This window comes from Salmo salar, chromosome 01 (assembly GCF_965601325.2).
Source record: "Salmo salar chromosome 01, fSalSal1, whole genome shotgun sequence".
NCBI classification, from domain to species: Eukaryota; Metazoa; Chordata; class Actinopteri; order Salmoniformes; family Salmonidae; genus Salmo; species Salmo salar.
The window spans coordinates 162,655,156-162,666,740 of NC_138291.1; positions in this window are offsets into that span (position 1 = coordinate 162,655,156).

The following is an 11,585-nucleotide window of genomic DNA, read 5'->3' on the forward strand; positions in this document are numbered from 1 at the left end:
AATGCACCAAGCTGTCTGTTTGAACTACTGGCACACAGCTCAGAAACCCATGCATACCCCACAAGCTCTCCCTCGCCCTCCATTTGGTAAATCCGAACACAACTCCTGCGATTCCTGCTTACAAGCAAAAATTAAAGCAGGAAGCTCCAGTGACTCGATCTATAAAAAAGTGGTCAGATGAAGCAGATGCTAAACTACAGGACTGTTTTGCTATCACAAACTGGCACATGTTCCGGGATTCTTCCGATGGCATTGAGGATAACACCACATCAGTTACTGGCTTTATCAATAACTGCATTGAGGACTTCGTCCCCACAGTGACTGTACGTACATATCCCAACCAGAAGCCATGGATTACAGGCAACATTCGCACTGTGCTAAAGGGTAGAGCTGCCGCTTTCAAGGTGCGGGACTCTAACCCGGAAGTTTACAAGAAATCCTACTATGCCCTGCGACGAACCATCAAACAGGCAAAGCATCAATACATGGCTAAGATTGAATCATACTACACCGGCTCCGACGCTCGTCTTATGTGGCAGGGCTTGCAAACTATTACAGACTACAAAGGGAAGCACAGCCGCGAGCTGCCCAGTGACACGAGCCTACCAGACGAGCTAAATCACTTCTATGCTCGCTTCGAGGCAAGCAACACTGAGGCATGCATGAGAGCATCAGCTGTTCCGGACGACTGTGTGATCACGCTCTCCGTAGCCGATGCGAGTAAGACCTTTAAACAGGTCAACATACACAAGGCTGTGGGGCCAGACGGATTACCAGGACGTGTGCTCCGGGCATGTGCTGACCAACTGGCTGGTGTCTTCACTGACATTTTCAACATCTCCCTGATTGAGTCTGTAATACAAACATGTTTCAAGCAGACCACCATAGTCCCTGTACCCAAGAACACAAAGGCAACCTGCCTAAATGACTACAGACCCATAGCACTCACGCCGTAGTCATGAAGTGCTTTGAAAGGCTGATAATGGCTCACATCAACACCATTATCCCAGAAACCCTAGACCCACTCCAATTTGCATACCGCCCAAACAGATCTACAGATGATGCAATCTCCATTGCACTCCTCACTGCCCTTTCCCACCTGGACAAAAGGAACACTTATGTGAGAATGCTATTCATTGACTACAGCTCAGCGTTCAACACCATAGTACCCTCAAAGCTCATCACTAAGCTAAGGATCCTGGGACTAAACACCTCCCTCTGCAACTGGATCCTGGACTTCCTGACGGCCACCCCCAGGTGGTGAGGGTAGGTAGCAACACATCTGCCACGCTGATCCTCAACACTGGAGCCCCCCAGGGGTGCTTGCTCAGTCCCCTCCTGTAGTCACTGTTCACCCACGACTGCATGGCCAGGCACGACTCCAACACTGTCATTACGTTTGCAGACGACACAACAGTGGTAGGCATGATCACCGACAACGATGAGACAGCCTATAGGGAGGAGGTCAGAGACCTGGCCGGGTGGTGCCAGAATAACAACCTTTCCCTCAACGTAACCAAGACTAAGGAGATGATTGTGCACTACAGGAAAAGGAGGACCGATCATGCCCCCATTCTCATCGACGGGGCTGTAGTGGAGCACGTTTAGAGTTCCAAGTTCCTTGGTTCCCACATCACCAACAAATTAGAATGGTCCAAACACACCAAGACGGTCATGAAGAGGGCATGACAAAGCCTATTCCCCCTCAAGAAACTAAAAACATTTGGCACGGGTCCTGAGATCCTCAAAAGGTTCTACAGCTGCAACACCGAGATCATCCTGACTGGTAGCATCACTGCCTGGTACGGCAATTGCTTGGCCTCCGACCGCAAGTCACTACAGAGGGTAGTGCATACGGCCTAGTACATCACTGGGGCTAAGCTGCTTGCCATCCAGGACCTCTACACCGGCCAGGTGTCAGAGAAAGGCGCTAAAAATTGTCAAAGACCCCAGCCACCCCAGTCATAGACTGTTCTCTCTACTACCGCATGGCAAGCAGTACTGGAGTGCCAAGTCTAGGACAAAAAGGCTTCTCAACAGTTTTTACTCCCAAGCAATAAGACTCCAGGTAATCAAATGGCTACCCGGACTATTTGCATTGTGTGCCCCCCCCAACCCCTCTTTTACGCTGCTGCAACTCTCTGTTTATCATATATGCATAGTCACTTTAACTATACATTCATGTACATACTATCTCAATTGGGTCGACCAACCAGTGCTCCCGCACATTGGCTAACCGGGCTATCTGCATTGTGTCCCACCACCCACCAACACCTCTTTTACACTACTGCTACTCTCTGTCCATCATATATGCATAGTCACTTTAACCATATCTACATGTACATACTACCTTAATCAGCCTGACTAACCGATGGTTGTATGTAGCCTCGCTACTTGAATAGCCTCGCTACTGTATATAGCCTCGCTACTGTTATTTTTCACTCTCTTTTTACTGTTGTTTTTATTTCTTTACTTACCTATTGTTCACCTAACACCTTTTTTTGCACTATTGGTTAGAGCCTGTAAGTAAGCATTTCACTGTAAGGTCTACACACCTGTTGTATTTGGCGCACGTGACAAATAAACTTTGATTTGATTTGAAGACATACCACCAGAGCTCTCTTCACAGTCCCCAAGTCCAGAACAGACTATGGGAGGCACACAGTACTACATAGAGCCATACTACATGTAACTCTATTCCACTTCAAGTAACTCATGCAAGCAGTAAAATTTGCTTAAAAAAAACATAAAATACACGTTATGGAACAGCAGGGACTGTGAAGCAACACAAACATAGGCACAGACACATGCATACACACACGATAACATAGGCACTATTTTTTTTAAATTGTATTTATTTATTTCACCTTTATTTAACCAGGTAGGCCAGTTGAGAACAAGTTCTCATTTACAACTGCGACCTGTCCAAGATAAAGCAAAGCAGTGCGACACAAACAACAACACAGTTACACATGGTATAAACAAATCTACAGTCAATAACGCAATAGAAAAAATCTATATACAGTGTGCAAATGAGGTAAGATAAGGGAGGAAAGGCAATAAATAGGCCGTAGTGGCGAAGTAAATACAATTTAGCAATTAAACACTGGAGTGATAGATGTGCCGAAGATGAATGTGCAAGTAGAGATACTGGGGTGCAAAGGAGAAGAAAAAAAAATAACAATATGGGGATGAGGTAGTTGGATGGGGTATTTACAGATGGACTATGTACAGGTGCAATGATCTGTGAGCTGCTCTGACAGCTGATGCTTAAAGTTAGTGAGGGAGATATGAGTCTCCAGCTTCAGTGATTTTTGCAATTCGTTCCAGTCATTGGCAGCAGAGAACTGGGAGGAAAGGCGGCCAAAAGAGGAATTGGCTTTGGGGGTGACCAGTGAAATTTACCTGCTGGAGCGCGTGCTACGGGTGGATGCTGCTATGGTGACCAGTGAGCTGAGATAAGGCTGGGCTTTACCTAGCAAAGACTTATAGATGACCTGGAGCCAGTGGGTTTGGTGACGAATATGAAGCGAGGGCCGGCCAACGAGAGCATACAGGTCGCAGTGGTGGGTAGTATATGGGTCTTTGGTGACAAAACGGATGGCACTGTGATAGACTGCATCCAATTTGCTGAGTAGAGTGTTGGAGGCTATTTTGTAAATTACATCGCCGAAGTCAAGGATCGGTAGGATAGTCAGTTTTACAAGGGTATATTTGGCAGCATGAGTGAAGGATGCTTTGTTGCGAAATAGGAAGCCGATTATAGATACAATTTTAGATTGGAGATGCTTAATGTGAGTTTACAGTCTAGCCAGACACATAGGTATTTGTAGTTGTCCACATATTTTAAATCAGAACCGTCCAGAGTAGTGATGCTGGACGGGCGGGCAGGTGCGGGCAGCGATCGGTTGAAGAGCGTGCATTTAGTTTTACATGCATTTAAGAGCAGTTGGAGGCCACAGAAGGAGAGTTTTATGGCATTGAAGTTCGTCTGGAGGTTAGTTAACACAGTGTCTAAAGAAGGGCCAGAAGTATACAGAATGGTGTCGTCTGAGTAGAGGTGTATACTATACACACCTCCACATTTATTTTGTGTTGTAGATATGTGGTAGTAGTAGAGTAGGGGCCAGAGGGCACACACTTGACGTGTTGTGAAATCTGTTGTGAATGTATTGTAATGTTTTTGAAATTGTATAACTGTCTTAATTTTACTGGACCCCAGGAAGAGTAGCTGCTGCCTTGGAAGCAGCTAATTGGGATCCATAGTAAATACAAACAGGCTCATTGGTTTCGCACTAGATAGCACAGCCACAAAGTCAATATTGGCTATAGTAGAAATTAATGGAAATAAATAGCTTTTTGGTCTCAATTTAAAGTTAGGGTTGGGCATAATGTTAGCAGTGTGTTTAACAGTTTAAGGTTATGTTTAAAATAATATTTTAAGAAGATAAATTGTGGGCGGGGTTTATGACTTTGTGGCTGTGATAACTAGTGACAACGGATCAAAACACAGTACGTTCATCAACCAGCGAAATTAGTCTTCTCCCTAGTAGGCATAGACAGTGACAATCAGGCGGTGGCACATCTGCTGCACGACAGTCTTGTCCCGATGCCGTTGACCGCTGATCTGACGATATTCACTTGCTAGCACTGCATTTAGGAGGTAACTCGATTCAATCTGTTCATTAAATAGCGACATTTTATTATGTGGATGACACAAACGACAATTATTTGATGGCACTAGCTAGCTACCTGCAGAGGGATGCTGTCAAACCAACGATGTCAACCGGTGTTAGCTAACGTTAGCTTGACTGCTAGCATGTCCTGCACTCAGCTACAGTGATTGGATAATGGTAGCCATTTAACTTAACCTATGCAAACATGCGCAATCCGTTATAATGGGATGAAACAAATTAGCTACCTATATGTTATAGTCTTGTGACTATTTTCACGGAGGAAACGTAATTATGCAGTCTAGCTGAACGGTACGGTTGTAGGCATTGAGAGTTAGTCCGGGAGTGATTACAATAACGTTACATTGTAGCAAGCGTAGTGACTGGCTAGCTAAGCAAAATGATGTTTATCACTTGCTGTCGCATTATTTTCGGCCTGAGCGTTATTGCGGAGCCCTGCCATGTGGTATTGATTCGTATAATGAGTGATCATTATGTAAAAGGTTCAACTCGAACAAATGAAATCATCAGGTGTTGGCGCGGAGAAGGAGGAGGAGGCAGATATTATTGATGATGAGGTGCGGGTGGCATCCCCGCTCGCATCTGTCTCCCCAATCCCAGCTAGTTGTTCCACCGCAGCCCGAAGGGATGCATCCAAGACCTCTGTCACTGGCAGGAATCGGAGTAAAAGTAGGAGAAAACTGGGCAAAGATGACACCTGCACTAAACAGGAGTCAGACCCCGCACCGCAAGGGACAATAGTAGCTGCCAATGCGGGGAAACGCTTGAATCAAATAGACAATGAGCGGCAGATGCTTCAAATCAAAGGGATTGGGAAAATTCTGCTGAAACAAAACTGAAACGAATGTAACATTGTTGCGCCCAACCAATGGCCGAAAGACATCCAAGTAGGCCCGTGGACAATCCAAAGCCAAAACCTCTCTGGAGGCACTGAAGCTCAGCACCAGGTAGCTCAAATGGAAAGAGGTGTGTATGTCCACTCTGACTCATATTAATTGACAAAATTGGTTTCTATGCTGCTGAGTTTAGTACACATATCAGGGGTGCACAGTTTACCTGGGGGCTGATACTTATTCCACTTCTGTAATAACAAATACTGTTATTGTGAAAATACTAAATTACTATACAGTAACCAATGACTGTATAAAGGTAACAATAATATTGTAACAATAGTAATTACTACACAGGTATAAGAGCAACTTGTGTATTGTGCCACCACAACACACCTCATCTTTCAACAGCAATAACAGTTTTAACCTGTTCATAATCTTTTTTTCCCCTCCAGGTCTTGATAAAGAATAGCATAGTAGGCCTACAACATTGATGAGGGGACACTGTCTCTGTTAACCCTGTCACTCCAATGTGACAGCTCTATGGCCCAGTATAAACAGCTACACAGCCTTAACCTTGGACTGTGGTAGCTGAAAAGTTGTCCCAAATGGAAAGTGATATCTTTAATACAGTTATTAGATGGCTAATTGATACGGGTCCCCTCACTTCGGCAGGCGAGCTCCATCTGTTCAGCCCTACAGGCGTTGAATGTGGCGCAATTAATACCTGCTATTGGCCGTTATCAACAATGTAGTTCATTATACACGAGGAGCAGTGGAGGGTGAAGCCATCGGACAGCTAGAGGTAAAATTATTTTCACTACCACCATGGATGACCATCATGCATCGAAATGTAATCCCTTCCATGTCTGGCACAGCAGATCTGATCAGGTTTCAAAACTTTGTAGACAGAGGCCTTATTATGTTACCCTTTGTCCTGACAGATACATCTTCTACAAAGTCAAGGACCTAACTGATCCTCTGTCAGTTTCAAAAGAGCTTTGAGGCGTGCGGTGCTGAGGTGTAGTGTAAGTTGGAAAGCCCATTGACCTAAGTATATTAAGGCACACCCACCTTTCAGTGGCATGAGATAGGCCTAACAATCATCTTAACTTGTTGTGGGGGGCTCTTTGACCCTAGTAGGCTTTAGCCTAGTGCATGAGAAGAGCATCTTGAGCAATTGATTGATATCTAATCTATCTAATGCGCTCTGCATGAGTTTTTGAAGATGTTGACCCATATATAAAACTCAATTATGACAGTAATTGCATTTCATTCCTATGGCAGGAGCAGGTTAGTTAGTTGATTCCAGAGCCATTTACAGTATGGCTCTGGTTCTCAACTCATGTTCACTGATAACCAGTAGGGGACATGCAGTATACGTTTTGCCAGTAACCTAACATGTCATTGGATCTGCTTGCTGTGTAATGCCTCAATAAATACTGTGTATTTCTCTGTATGACTGTGTATTAGTGTGCCTATAGAAAATATGTACCTTGATTTTAGATTTGTTTTTTTTTCACTGGCCTCCACACAATACATCATAATGTCAAAGTTGAAGTATGTTTTTCTAAATGTTTACAAATTAATATTAAATGAAAATCTGAAATGTCTTGAGTCAGTAAGTATTCAACCCCTCTGTTATGACAAGCCTAAATAAGTTCAGGAGTAAAAAAGTGCTTAACAAGTCACATAAGTTGCATGGACTCACTCTGTGTGCAATAATAGTGTTTAACAGTATTTATAAATGGCTACCTCATCTCTGTACCCCACACATACAATTATCTGTAAGGACCCTCAGTCGAGCAGTGAATTTCAAACACAGATTCAACCACAAAGACCAGGGAGGTTTTCCAGTGCCTCTAAATAAGGGCACCTATTGGTAGAGTGGTAAAACAAAAAGCAGACACTGAAAATCCCTTTGAGAATGCTGAAGTTATTAATTATACTTTGGATGGTGCATCCTTCCTTACTCAGTTGCCGGAGAGGAAGGAAACCGCTCAGGGATTACACCATGAGGTCAATGGTGACTGTAAAACATTTACAGAGTTTAATGGCTGTGATAGGAGATAACTGAGGATGGATCAACAACATTGTAGTTGCTCCACAATACTAACCTAAATGACAGAGTGAAAAGAAGGTAGCCTGTATGGAATACAAATATTCTAAAACATGCATCCTGTTTGCAACAATGCACTGAAGTAATACTGCTAAAAATGTGGCAAAGCAATTCACTTTTTGTCCTCAATACAAAGTGTTATCTTTGGGGCAAATCCAATGCAACACATTACTGAGTACCACTCTGCATATTTTTACCCATAGTGGTGGCTGCATCATGTTATTGGTATGCTTGTAATCGTTATTAAGGACTGGGAGTTTTACAGGATAAAAAGAAACCGAATAGAGCTAAGCACAGGCAAAATCCTAGAGGAAAACCTGGTTCAGTCTGCTTTCCACCAGACACTGGGAAATTAATTCACCTTTTTGCAGAACAATAACTTAAAACACAAGGCCAAATCTACGCTGGAGTTGCTTACCAAGAAGACAGTGAATGTTCCTGAGTTGCTGAGTTACAGTTTTAACTTAATCTATTGGTTGTCTAGCAATGAAAATGGTTGTCTACGGATGATCAACAACCAATTTGACTGAGCTTGGAAGGATTTTGAAAAGAATAATGGTCAAATGTTGCACAATCCAGGTGTGGGAAGCTCTTAGAGACTTACCCAGAGAGACTCACATCTGTAATCGCTACCAAAGTTGCTTCTACAAAGTATTGATTCAGAGGTGTAAATACTCATGGAAATGAGAAATTTCTGGATTGCGTTTTCAATACATTTGAAAAAATGTATTGTTTTCAATTTAATAGATTTTGAATTCAGGCTGTAACACAACAAAATGTGGAATAAGTCAAGGGATATGAATACTTTCTGAAGACACTGTACCTCAAAAAGGAATGATCGCTGCTAAGCCTAAATGTTTTGATCGATGGCTGAGGGAAAGTGACCCATCTCTCCTCTCATTTCCTACACTACCCTGCACTCTATGGTTATTATTGATCCATGCTTCACTGCAGAGGACCCAGCCTACAGTATCTGCCATTAGACATTCCCCTTAGTCTCTCACTCACTACACTCTGGAAACTATTTAATCTAAGACTTTTTATTAAGGAGGTCTGACGCCAAATCCTCACTATTTTGTGTTAGGGTATTCCCACATGTAGCCTAATGGGGATTGAAGTAGCCTCCTCAGCCTGCGTGAGAGAAACTGTCGGAAGTTCCACAACGCTGTGGGAGAGTGAGCCCTCTGTATCATTAACAGTCACTTAAGCGTATTTGTTAATTAGGCTATAGTACTATAATAGGTACTAGGCAGGGTACTAATAATGGTTTACTCGGTGAGTCAGTGTAGCCTATAAGGCATGGCCGTAATGTGTCAGCAAACTAGGTCTAACTCCTTCACCTGTGTGTAACCAGGCAGTTTTGATGGCACAGCAGTTTTGAAGCCAGCAAGGCATCTGCCAGCTGACTTTCAGCAAATGGCCTTCTCTTAACGGTGGGAAATGTTTAGACCTAATCTCTGATAATCCAATAAAGTTGTATTACCCTCAGGGAGGGGCGCAGGCAAGGGCAGATTGAGAGGGAGAGAGTCACACTGTCACATGTAAAAAGAGGGAGGATAGTGTTGGATCTAATTTGGATCTGACAGATTACCTTTCAGTTTTCCACTCATTTCTATGTGAGTTTAAAAATAATGAGTACTGTAGTCCTATCTGTCATCATTTACCTTTATGGATGAGGAAGAAAAAACATTTAATCTAACCTGTCTTTCTGTATCAAAAACAGCAGTTGGCAAAGGCTTATCCAGCCATGCATATTGCTACTGACATGGATAGTTTATCCAACAACTCCAACTTTAGTATCAGGTTTCAGGTAAAACCCAATTGCAGACTGTGTCGAAGTAACAACGTTTATTACAACAACAGGGGCAGGCAAACGACAGGTCAAGGCAGGCAGGGGTCAATAATACAGAGTAGTGGTTCAAAGGTATAGGACGGCAGGCAGGCTCAGGGCAGGCAGAATGGTAAAAACCGTGAAAACAGGAACCATCGACAAGAGCGGAGCAAGGGGGAAACCGCTGGTAGGTTCTACAAACAAAACGAACTGGCAACAGACAGACAGAACACAGGTATAAATACACAGGGTATAATGGGGATGACGGGCAACACCTGGAGGAGGGTGGAGACAATCACAAAGACAGGTGAAACAGATCAGGGTGTGACATTAGTATGATGTGAAAGAATAATGCAGGCCAGGCAGTGGGTTCAGTGGGTTGACAGGCAGTACAGATCTTGTTATAAACTGTTACATGCCCGCTGCCAGGCAACCTCATCTGGCAGGATCAGAAGGAATGACTAGACCTGCCAAGACAAGTCTGCAAATTCATGCCAATGTCTCTCGGACAATTTTGATTGGATGTTAGGGAGATGAGCTCATATCCTGTTCTAAACTGTGTGATGGAGCCAGAAAAACTAGAATGGTTCATTATTCACTCAATCACATCCACAAGTAACCCTTTGTGTTTGTGTGTTTGTGTGTGTGTTTTAGTGTGTTAGATGAAGTTCTGGCATGCACTCACAGATGGAGCAATTGCTATCTCTCTTCCCCCTTCCTCCCCTAGATACTGCCCAAATTAATGTGACCCAATTGGCTGATGAGATTAAGGGGTGGTTAAACATTGAAATCTATGAGATCGTAACTATAGCAGGCCTTGGCTGTCATGCAAGTTCTCTCACTCTCCTTAATTATTTACCCCTCAATTTCTTTGGGATGCTCACTGTCGCATAGCTCGCCTTGGGCCTGTTCACTGAGGTGGCAATGACAACATTTAGAATGTTGGCGATAAAAATGAAATCTGTAGAGTTGTGAGATTCGCTATTTTACTCATCATTAAGGTCTATTCTAGACAATATCTTTCGTTTCTATCTGATGCCACTGCCAGTGGCCCCATGAGTAAGCCCCTGGTCAGGACGAGGGGTCGGGACGGGGGCAGGTGACATGTTTGTGTGTGTGGGGTGGGTTTCTGAGTGGGTCATTAGCAGTAGGATGTCGGTGGGCCAGGCCCCAGAAATTGTTTCTTATAATCCTGTCAGAATATCATGTCCTCCCCCTGCCAGGGCTCCTCTTAACCATAGACTTATATGATTAGCTAACACAGAACTGCAGTCTCATTCACAAAGACCACTGATAAGCCATGCCTCCTACACTTTTATAAAAAAGGGTTTCAAAAGGGTCCTTCGGCTCTTCCCATAGGAGAACCCTTTTTGGTTCCAGGTAAAACCCTTTTGGGTTACATGTAGAACCCTCTGTGGAAAGGGTTTTACATGGAACCCAAAAGAGTTCTACCTGGAACCGAAAGGTTCTATCTGGAACCAAAAAGGGTTCTTTAAAGAGTTCTCCTATGGGGACAGCCAAAGAACATATTGTCACTGGAAGGGCGACCTGCACGCCTGGCATGAAATGACCTAACTACCTGTAACAACAAATGGCCTTGTCAGTGTATGGACAAAATCATTTATATTGATATAATGGAACCACAATACTGAGTAAAAGATGATGCAACATGCAAAATTCCACCTGAACAAATCTGGTTTTCAGCATGCATTTAGTTTGTGTAACAGTGTTTCTCTCAACAACACCTCAACTCGAGACTTGATATCCAGTCTTCCTCTCTTCAGTCGGAACTAGATGAGACGAGACTTTGAAAAAAGTGACATTGTGAGACTACCTCAACCCTAACCATGTAGATCTCAATCAGAACCCCTCCCTCAAACATCTCTCTCCTTCTTTCTGCAGTTCCCTGTGGGTAGACGGTCAACCTGTGACATCTACTGACATGGAGTGTCCTTCCATGACAACGATGACATCCTCTCTGGACAGGTCAACAAGTTCCCAGGTATGCTGATCCGACTGAAAAAAGCTACACTTTATGTTGTCACAGTGTTTCCCATAGATTGTTTTCCAGGTCCCCAAATCAACATCCTTTAACCAAAAATATAAATTGA